Consider the following 9,090-nt stretch of genomic DNA (forward strand, 5'->3'; position numbering starts at 1 on the left):
GCCTCCTGCTGTATATCTTCCACACTTAGGAACATTACAAGGAGCAGAACAGTTTCCACAAGATATATTGTGTTTGTGTTTTCAGAAGCCTCTAGAAGCTCACAATAAAACCAAACCAAACCAAACCCAAACCAACACCCCAGCATACAGGTAGCTGAGGTCTCAGAAGCAAGGAAATTCCAGAATTGGCTTGAATAGGACAACCTTAGTTTTGTTTCTTTTTAACTTTTTATATATATGCTGTCTTAAATGCAGGAGAAAACATTAGATGCTTTAAAACAAAACACCTAGAATTATGACATATATTTGAAATCTGGGCGGGTGGATTTGGGTGTTTGGTTTTGTTTTTCAAACACAAAATCATGCAACTTTTCTACTCTATCTACATGTTTCAAATTGCACTCATCTGTCCCAGAAGATGCTTACCTGGGAACCTTGTATTTCAAATATGTAAACAAACCCACCAGTTTACAGCCCAAAAATACACCCCAGAAGGCACATTCTGATTTCCTTGGCACTGCCCCTCAATCCAGCTCTAGAAATGGACCCCCAGCCAACTAATTTACTCTAATGCCAACCAAGGAGCAATTTTGCTGTGCTCCAAATCCTTGTTCTGCTTTCCTTGCCAACCCAACCAAGAGCAGGGACAGAAACTGCCCTAAAAACAGGCAGTGGTCCCTGGATCCTTTAGCCTGACCCTCAGGCAGGAGAGTGAGGATGCATCAGCAGACCTGTGCTTGTGACAAGGTAAATTGTGAGCAAGCTGATGTGAAATTGCCAGGTACGAGGCACCTGCTGGTTATGACAAATTTTGTTTGCTCCGTTATTGAAGGCAATATAAAACCAGGGCATTACACAGCTTCTGCACTTACATCCAGTGTAGAGAGGGATTTCTTACAGGGACATGTGCCTCCAGTATCACTGCTTCAGTATTTATCCCTGGCTCCATGCACTTTTCTGCTTATAGCCCACACCCAGTAATGCAACACTGCCTCTTTTACAATTAGAATGTGGATTTTTTCAGCTCAGTTAACTGATGGAGCTTTCAATGGAAACCTTCGAAATAAAGGTCCCCCAAATTTTGCCACAAAGACACCCAGTCTAAGTACAGATCTGGATGTTACAACCCTGGGTTTTGTCAGAAGTTCTCAATGTCACTGTAAAACCATTTATGTTTTAATATACCAAATGGACATGCCTATATATTGGATTTTGTTGTAGATATATTGATGCAAGGTGGCATCAATTTTTTGCCAGAAATCAGTGGCTGTAAACACTCCAATTTTACTACTTAAGCTTACAAAGCAAATTACTACTCATCTGTACTTAGGAGTCCATTTAAAGAGGTAATACTTGCAAGTGCTAATTTTGCATAAACTCTGGTAATGTTTATTAATGAAAGAGACAATATAGTACCAATTAGGAAATGTTCAACAGCTAGTTAATAATAGACAAAAATAATCCTATTTGCCTCCTCAGCTGTCTTTGCAAATGTTTAACACTGAAGATATCCAAGCTCAAGTAGCCTAAATAAAGAGGCTTTTTCTCCATACATGCCTTTCTGTCCTTGAATGTTTAGCTCATATAGGTCAACAACTGAGACTTATGAAGGTAAAGCCTAACTACACATTTCCTTTCACTTCTGCACTGTCACTGTATGTTGTCAGGGGCTACGTAATGACAAAAGCATCTCCAGTTCAGGGGGAGATCAGGACATGCAGCCCCTGCTGTACTGGAGATGACATTCCTCCTTGATCAGCATCTCCACCTTGACTCGTGCCTGCTGTACCACGGCAGTGCCACTCATTCTGGCGGCACCTCTCTATTTTCTCTTTTTCCAGTTCTATCCCTGCACAGTCCAGGCTGGGTTAGCACTCTTACACAAACTGTGAGGAACTGTATCTCAAGAGGATGCAGGAACCCTGATGACACATGCCAAGGTCAGCCTGGTGCACGTGCAGGAACAGCAGTTTGGGCAGGCAGTGTTTTCCCTCTCTCCCTAGCAGCTCTGCACTAACACAGCCTCCAGATCAGCTCTCAAGTGCTGGGGAATGCTGAAGTCACTGCTGGGGGCTGCAAGAGACTCGACAGCATTGCTTCAGTTGCCTGTTTCTGCTCAGCAAGGAGCTGCCCAGAGAGAGACTTCAGACCATTAAGCAGAATCCTTTCTCTCTGGGAGATGTACCCTCTCTGTCCTTGCTTCCTCTCATTCACATTTCAGTGCATTATCCAGCTCTTCCACAGCAAGACTTCAGAGAACCACCCTCCTTCAAGGCATGTTTAGTTGAAATTTGCTGCGATTTACTCACACCATGGGAGGAACAGTATTTCACTACAGCTCTTTTCAAAAATTAAATTAATTACAAGAAATACTAATAAATTAATATAATAATAATATGTTGCATTTTGCACATTATTTATATCATATTATAGCATAATAATTGTAATGAATACTTTTCTCTCTGGTGATCAGTGAGAGGACATGAAGTTGTGCCAGGGGAGGTTGAGGTTGGATATCAGGAAAAGGTTTTTCACCCAGCGGGTGGCTGGGCACTGCAACAGGCTCCCCAGGGCAGTGGTCACAGCACCAAGCCTGACAGAGGTTAAAAAAATAATTTTTGGACTATTCTCTTGGGCAAAAGGTGCGACTCTTGGGGCTGTCATGTGAAGGGCCAGGACTTGAACTTTGATGGTCCTTGTGGGTCCCTTTCAAGTCAGAATGTTCTATGATTCTATGAACTACTGAGGTCTGCTCTTCTCCCTTCCCTCAAATCCATAACACTGAGTTGTGTTTTCTTTAGGGTCCTTCCCACAGGCTTGCATGACATGGAGATTAGCAGACAATGCAGAAGTGTCTGAGAGCATTTCAGCAGGAAACAGTGTCAAATTAACCAAGTTAACATGATAGATTGTGATAAATTGAATGCCTGGGGTGCTATGTGCCTGAACTATGTGGTGCTGTGTATCACAGCAAAAGTTTTTTCCTAAAAACCCCTAACTGGGCAATTTCAACCATATAAAAATGCTACTAAGCATACCTTTTCTTGTTGTCACACACTTTCTTCTCCTTCTCAGCAGCTATAAAACATATGGTTTACAGTGCTAAGAGCCTCTGTAAATCATGCAGTAATACCTGTGGGTTATACTTAGTCACAGACACATCTTCAGCTGATGTCAATTGTTGTAACAGGCCTGACGTCAGAGCTGAGATTATTTGCAGCAGCTGGGCATCTGTGCTCAGCACTTACCAAAGCAGGCAAATGAGAATGGATTTGGCTTTAGGGTCAGGGGAACATTAAAGTAGAACTTGGTGTGGAGAAATTAAAGCCAGCCAAATGACTCAGATCTGGTCCTTGTCTGCTTGAGAGCAGTTCTGTAGATATAAACCTGTTAATCTTGACTTTCCTGCTCGCTGCCCCTGCTGCCCTTTGCCTTATACAGCATAAGCCTAAAGAAACATCTCTGAAACAAAATGAATACATACAGAAATAACCTTTGAGAGGTGTTTAACATTTGTTTCACCCTCTAAAAAGAGAGGGTGACAAACACCTTTCACAGGAGCAGCGAGGACAATGCTCAATCTTACAAGCTTCTCTATACAGGCAGGAAAGGGAAAGCTTGAAGAAGCATCTCCACACTATACTTCACCCACCAGAGAAGAGAAACTTCATCCAGTTACCTCCCAAGGATGGACAGAAATGTCTCCTGGACTAAAATCACAGCAAGACTCCAGGCCTCCTCTCAGGGTAAGTTTAGTAGGAGCCTTCTTTTAGAAAGAGGGTCACAGCAGCTAAGTAAGAGTGCTACAGCCTAGGGGGAAACCTCCTTCACAGCTGGGAGGGTTTCCCAAGCCACTTCCTAAGCAAAGTTCCAGGCAGCCCTCACAATATTCTAAGTTATGCATTGCTGCACTGCATATAAACCTCACAGCCAAGGTTCTTGCAACTTCCACACTATATTTTTATAACAGCAGAACGTAATAAAGAGTCAGGGGAAAAAAAAACCAAAAAAGTAAAACACACCATAACCATCTAATACAAAAATAACCTCAACCTTCTCTACCTGCAGGAAGCTGTTGATCTCACAGGGTTAAAAATTATTTTTCAGTCAATCTCATTTCGCATCCCACACACTAGAACTTATCTGACATGAAAGGGAATAGATGGATATAAATATAGCACATGAAGTGCAGCATTAACTTTAGTACAGACAAATTACATTGAAGACTGTCAACATTTAGTCTGGCACAACTGCTGTACTGCTACAACATTTGGGGGAAGAAATGAGGGACTCAGGATGGTCTCATTTCTCTCCTTCCAATAGGTCACTCAAAACTGAATCCTGTGTTAACCCACCCTGGGCTTTGGGGAGCCTCAGTGGAAAGATGTTATTTGTGAAGGCGCTTGTAAGAGCAGCTCCGTGGGGTCTGCACAGGAAAGAGGCAGCACTTTGTGGAGCTCCTTGTGGGAGTGTAACAGCTCATCTGGGAGAAGCCTCTACTGCAGCACCCACCAGGAATGGCAGCTCCCCCTGACGTAGCCCTGCTTTCCGAAGGTGTTCGCAATGCAGGGGCTTCTTCGTTTTGTTTCTGTTTTAACAATCCTGAGAGCTTAACAATTTCTTTCATTTAGAGGAGGAAAATCAAAAAGAGAGCCAGAAAACCCAATTTCCTATTTATTTTTAGTGCCACTTAATGTGCATCCTGCTAAGCCAACAATCATCCCAGCGTGAGCTGACTAGAAGCAGCAGCAGGTAGCTTCCTGGCTAGCTGGCAAGGATCAGAGTGGATAAAAGAGAAATAAGACTAGGTTTGCCATGCAGAGTAAACCCAAGCAGGGAATTTCACTTGTGCTCTCCACCCACATTACAAAGAGCTTTTTTTTTTTTTTTTTTTTTTTTATGGCAGGGCCCTTTAGCTCAAGATATAAACCCCCAATGGTCCCCTGAAAGATTTCACAAAACCAAATAACTGCTGTGAAAGCACCTCTGGTGCCAGGGCCTGCCTTCTCTTCCTCATCTCTGCTTGCTGCAAACCCATTTCAGAATCACCTGGGGGAAGCAGCAGGGGCAGCTTCTCGCAGACAGCAACAGAAGTGGAATTTTGCAGCGAAGGCCCTGTACCCCACAGAGATGCTTCCAGGTTTGACTCACATCTGCTGGCTGGCTTAGCAGCAGCTGGTCTCTGAAACACAGGGCAAAGGGTTTAGTAGCCAGTGCTCAAAACACTGTCATAAAACTGCTCTTTTACAGACACCTGTCCATTGGAAGAAAAGTGTGCTCTATTAGCTGCACAGAGCTTTGAAATTCCAAGGTCAGATCTCTGTGTGAAGATAGGCACATACGTATATGGAAAAGCAACAGAGGGGAAAAAATGCTCAAAGGGAACATTTGTTTCAACAGCAGCATTTTCAATTTTTTTTTTTTTTTCAGAAAAATAAATATTATATTATTATGAGCTTTATCCACTGGGGGAGGGCTTGCTAGGAAAAAACTATACTGACAAGCCTTTCTGATACAAACAGCCATTCAAGTCAGGTACCTGCCAGCCAAAATAATGCACATGCAAATGCCTTACTACCCAAATCAAACTGGAGAGCTGTTTGTTGGGTATAGGACTTTGGAGAAATAAAAACTTAATCACTTTTTAATCCAGAACAGTGATGCTGTTCCCAGGACAAACTCCCTCCCTGCTAACTTGGATGAGGGCACAGGAAGACAGACACAAGGACTAAAGGAGGCAGGCAGGACTCCCACCTCCTGCCAGGAAAAGCCATCACACAACACTGCTCATTTTCCATATCGAGCTTGACATATTCTCTGCCATGCTCCCATCAGAGATTGCTAACAAGCTGCTACTTAAACATTGTCCAATAGACCATTCACAAGTGTAATGCATATTTAGCCTCACCTTTATCATTAGGGGAGATAATCTGGGGCTTTGGTGCAAAAAGACAAGGCTCTATACAGAGAGTACCTTCCCCCCAGAGTTTATGGTTTCTACTATGCAGTCACTCATCATGGGCACAAAACAAGTGTAATAGGGAAAGTAAAGCATGAAAATATGCTGGGACAAGGGCAGCAATATCCCTCAAATGTGAGCACCTTAATGTTGAACCAGCAGAAAGTTACAATCATGCATTTTTTTTTTTTTTTAGAGCAAGATGACACTCTCCAGACACACAATTATGTCTTTTCACTGACAACTTGCACCCAGGGACCAAACACAACAAAAGAGATCACACTTTGGAAGTGAACTTATAAATCACAGCAATTCCTACAGAAATACACAACCCTTGGATTAAGGCCTGCCAAGCAACCTGCCAGTGAGCAGGTGCCAGGACACCAAAACATACTCTGCATTTTGGTTGTAGGAGAGTGCTCATGACTTTGCACCTACCTCAGAGGAGACGAGCAACAGAAAAGGCCCTGCCCTTCCCCAAGGAATTTAAAGAGCCCAGATGTGTCTCCTGGGAAGGCCATCAGGCAAGTGCTAGCAATCAACAGCATCTCCAGTTCCACTAACACTTTGCTTAATGAGATTAGGTTCATTACAAGCACTTCACTCTGGTTTGCTGTCCCTCTCCCTGTGGAAAAACAACTGCCTGCTCTGCCAGGAGCTAAGCATGGGACTGCAGTTATCCAGACAGGATTTCCAGCCCTTGGGGATGGTATCAATCCCCTCTCAGTGCATCCAAAGAAGACAGTGAAAGGCAGATGCAAGTAGTAATTTCAAATATTTTTTTTATCTTGTCAACAGAATAACACCCAGAACTTACACTGAAAGCAAAATACAGGAGAGGGATAATCCGCCAAGCCGTTTTACCTCTATATCTCAATTTAGTGTTAAGATTAGGTGACACAGAGATAAATCCCCTGTCTCTCTCTTCCTCCACTTGTGAGGAAGAATCTGCCCTCAGAAAACTCAGATTAACCCCCGAGTTCACCAGGGGGCTGAACCATAGCAGCAATGGCCTCCACACATGCATTCTGCAATTCTGGTGACAGGACTATCAAGAGCAAGGGGACAATTCTTAGTGCCAAGGCCCACGCTGGGACACAGCAAGCTGACAGCAGCATTCACAGTGGCTGTCACACAACTGTAGCAGGACTTGTTTTGCACAACTCCCCTCACAGTGTGACATCCATCCAATGTCAAAACACATCTGGCACTCTTTGTCAATCACCAGAGTCAGCCCGACTCGGAGGCATGGAAAAGAATGGATGGGACACTGAGCCTGCTGGGACACTCAAGAACACGAGATGAGCTAGGTAAAGTGCATCCCAGGATGCCAGGTTCAGCACTGGCATAGTGGAAGCTGTAAATACCTTATGTTTTAATTGGCTTGCTTGTGAAGTGGAGTAAATACCTCATAATAATGGGCATGCTGTTGGTCTAAATCCAGTCATATACCGTGTACCCCTCTGAGAAGATCTGGGCACACTGCTTACAAAATAGCCCATCCATGGTGGCAAGTCCTGGCTGCCAGCAGGAAACACCCAGAGCTCTGTCATTTGCTGAGCAAAGTGCTCAGAGGTGTGTACATCACAGAGCCAGCATTACACAGAGCATTTGTTAGCAAGGGAAATTATTGTAAAATGAAGGCAAACCTGGTGGGAAGAAATGCTGATGTCCAACTTCAGTTCAGCAGGCTGAATGATTTCTTTATTGTAACTATGCTATAATACATTAATATACTATATAAAGAAAGAGACTAAAACTACAAACCTACTTTTCTCACTACCATATCTAACTACTCACAACTTGTGACCCTGTTCTGGAGAGTCCAGCCACAGGTGGGTTGGATTGGCCATCAGGCTCCAACAATCCTCACCAGAATCCAATCAAGCAATCAGCCCAGGTAAACAATTCTCCAAACACATTCCACATGGGAAAAACAAGGAGCAGAAATAGAAATTGTTTTCTCTTTCTTTCTCTCTGTGCTGCTCTATGAAAAATCCTGGGAGAGAGAGAAGTGTGCTGCCACAGGAAATAGCCCATGCCTCCTGAAGGCCAAATCAGCTCCTTCCTGGAGATGACAGTGATGGACAAGGGAAGTGTGAGGCCCTTCACTGGCCTGGGCAGGCTCGGGGGTGTCTCATAGCACCCGTAGGTTTCTGCTGAGCCCATGCACAGACATTATCATACTGCTCCTGAAGGTGGATCAGCCCATACAGGGGCAGTGGCTGTTCTCCCTTTAGCTTGCAGCAGTGTGCCAAACACCCATTTGATAGACATGCACCACTGCCTGCGGGCCAGCTCAAATTTGACTCCAAAATGCACCACATGGCTCTGTTTGAAGCAGGTTGCAAGGGTAACACATTAGAGAAAAAGGCTACAACACAACTAATATATTCTGTTAGCTTTAATCAAGTTCATCACACCGGAAAACTTGCTGATTCTAAGGAAACATTTGTCATTGGGATTCCTGCCTCTTTTGTTTTGCTTTTAAGCTTAAAAACACCCAAATAGCAAACCAGCAAGTGGCTAACCCAAATAGCAAACCAGCTAGTAGCTAAGTGATCCCAGGGAGCTCCCCGCAAGTTCCTTCCGTTTACAATAAGCTCAGCAAGAGCCCATCTCCACACTGAATATTGGATATGGTTTCCAGCTGGTCATGCAAGGCATCAAGAGAAGAAATTACCAGGACAGGAGACCTGTCAGAGCCATCCTCTGTTGCAGAATGTCCTTTCACAGAGATGACATGCGAACTGCAAATAGGACAAAAAGCCTGTGACACAGCCACCCCAGACAGGATTTGTTTCTCACTGACTAACTGTGAGTTCAGCTTTTTTAAAGCCAGTTTCTGTCTCTTTACATATTGTGCTGCTCTAGGAATTGCAAAGATATGGAACATTTTCCCAGGTACACATTCATAACACAAAACAAAGAGGAAGCTACAGGAACATAACAGAAAATGTAGGTCACGTTCAAAAATATTATCAGGAGTATGCAGAGTATGTCATACCTCTACAATGAGCTTTGCTTTCATAAAAATTAATTAGGCACACATTTCCAGTATTGCTTTTCATTTCTGTTGCCTCAGCTCTTTGGTGTCACATCTCAGACAGCTTGGCCCTGCTATTCATAAG

Source organism: Anomalospiza imberbis, chromosome 3 (genome assembly GCF_031753505.1).
Source record: "Anomalospiza imberbis isolate Cuckoo-Finch-1a 21T00152 chromosome 3, ASM3175350v1, whole genome shotgun sequence".
Classification (NCBI taxonomy): domain Eukaryota; kingdom Metazoa; phylum Chordata; class Aves; order Passeriformes; family Viduidae; genus Anomalospiza; species Anomalospiza imberbis.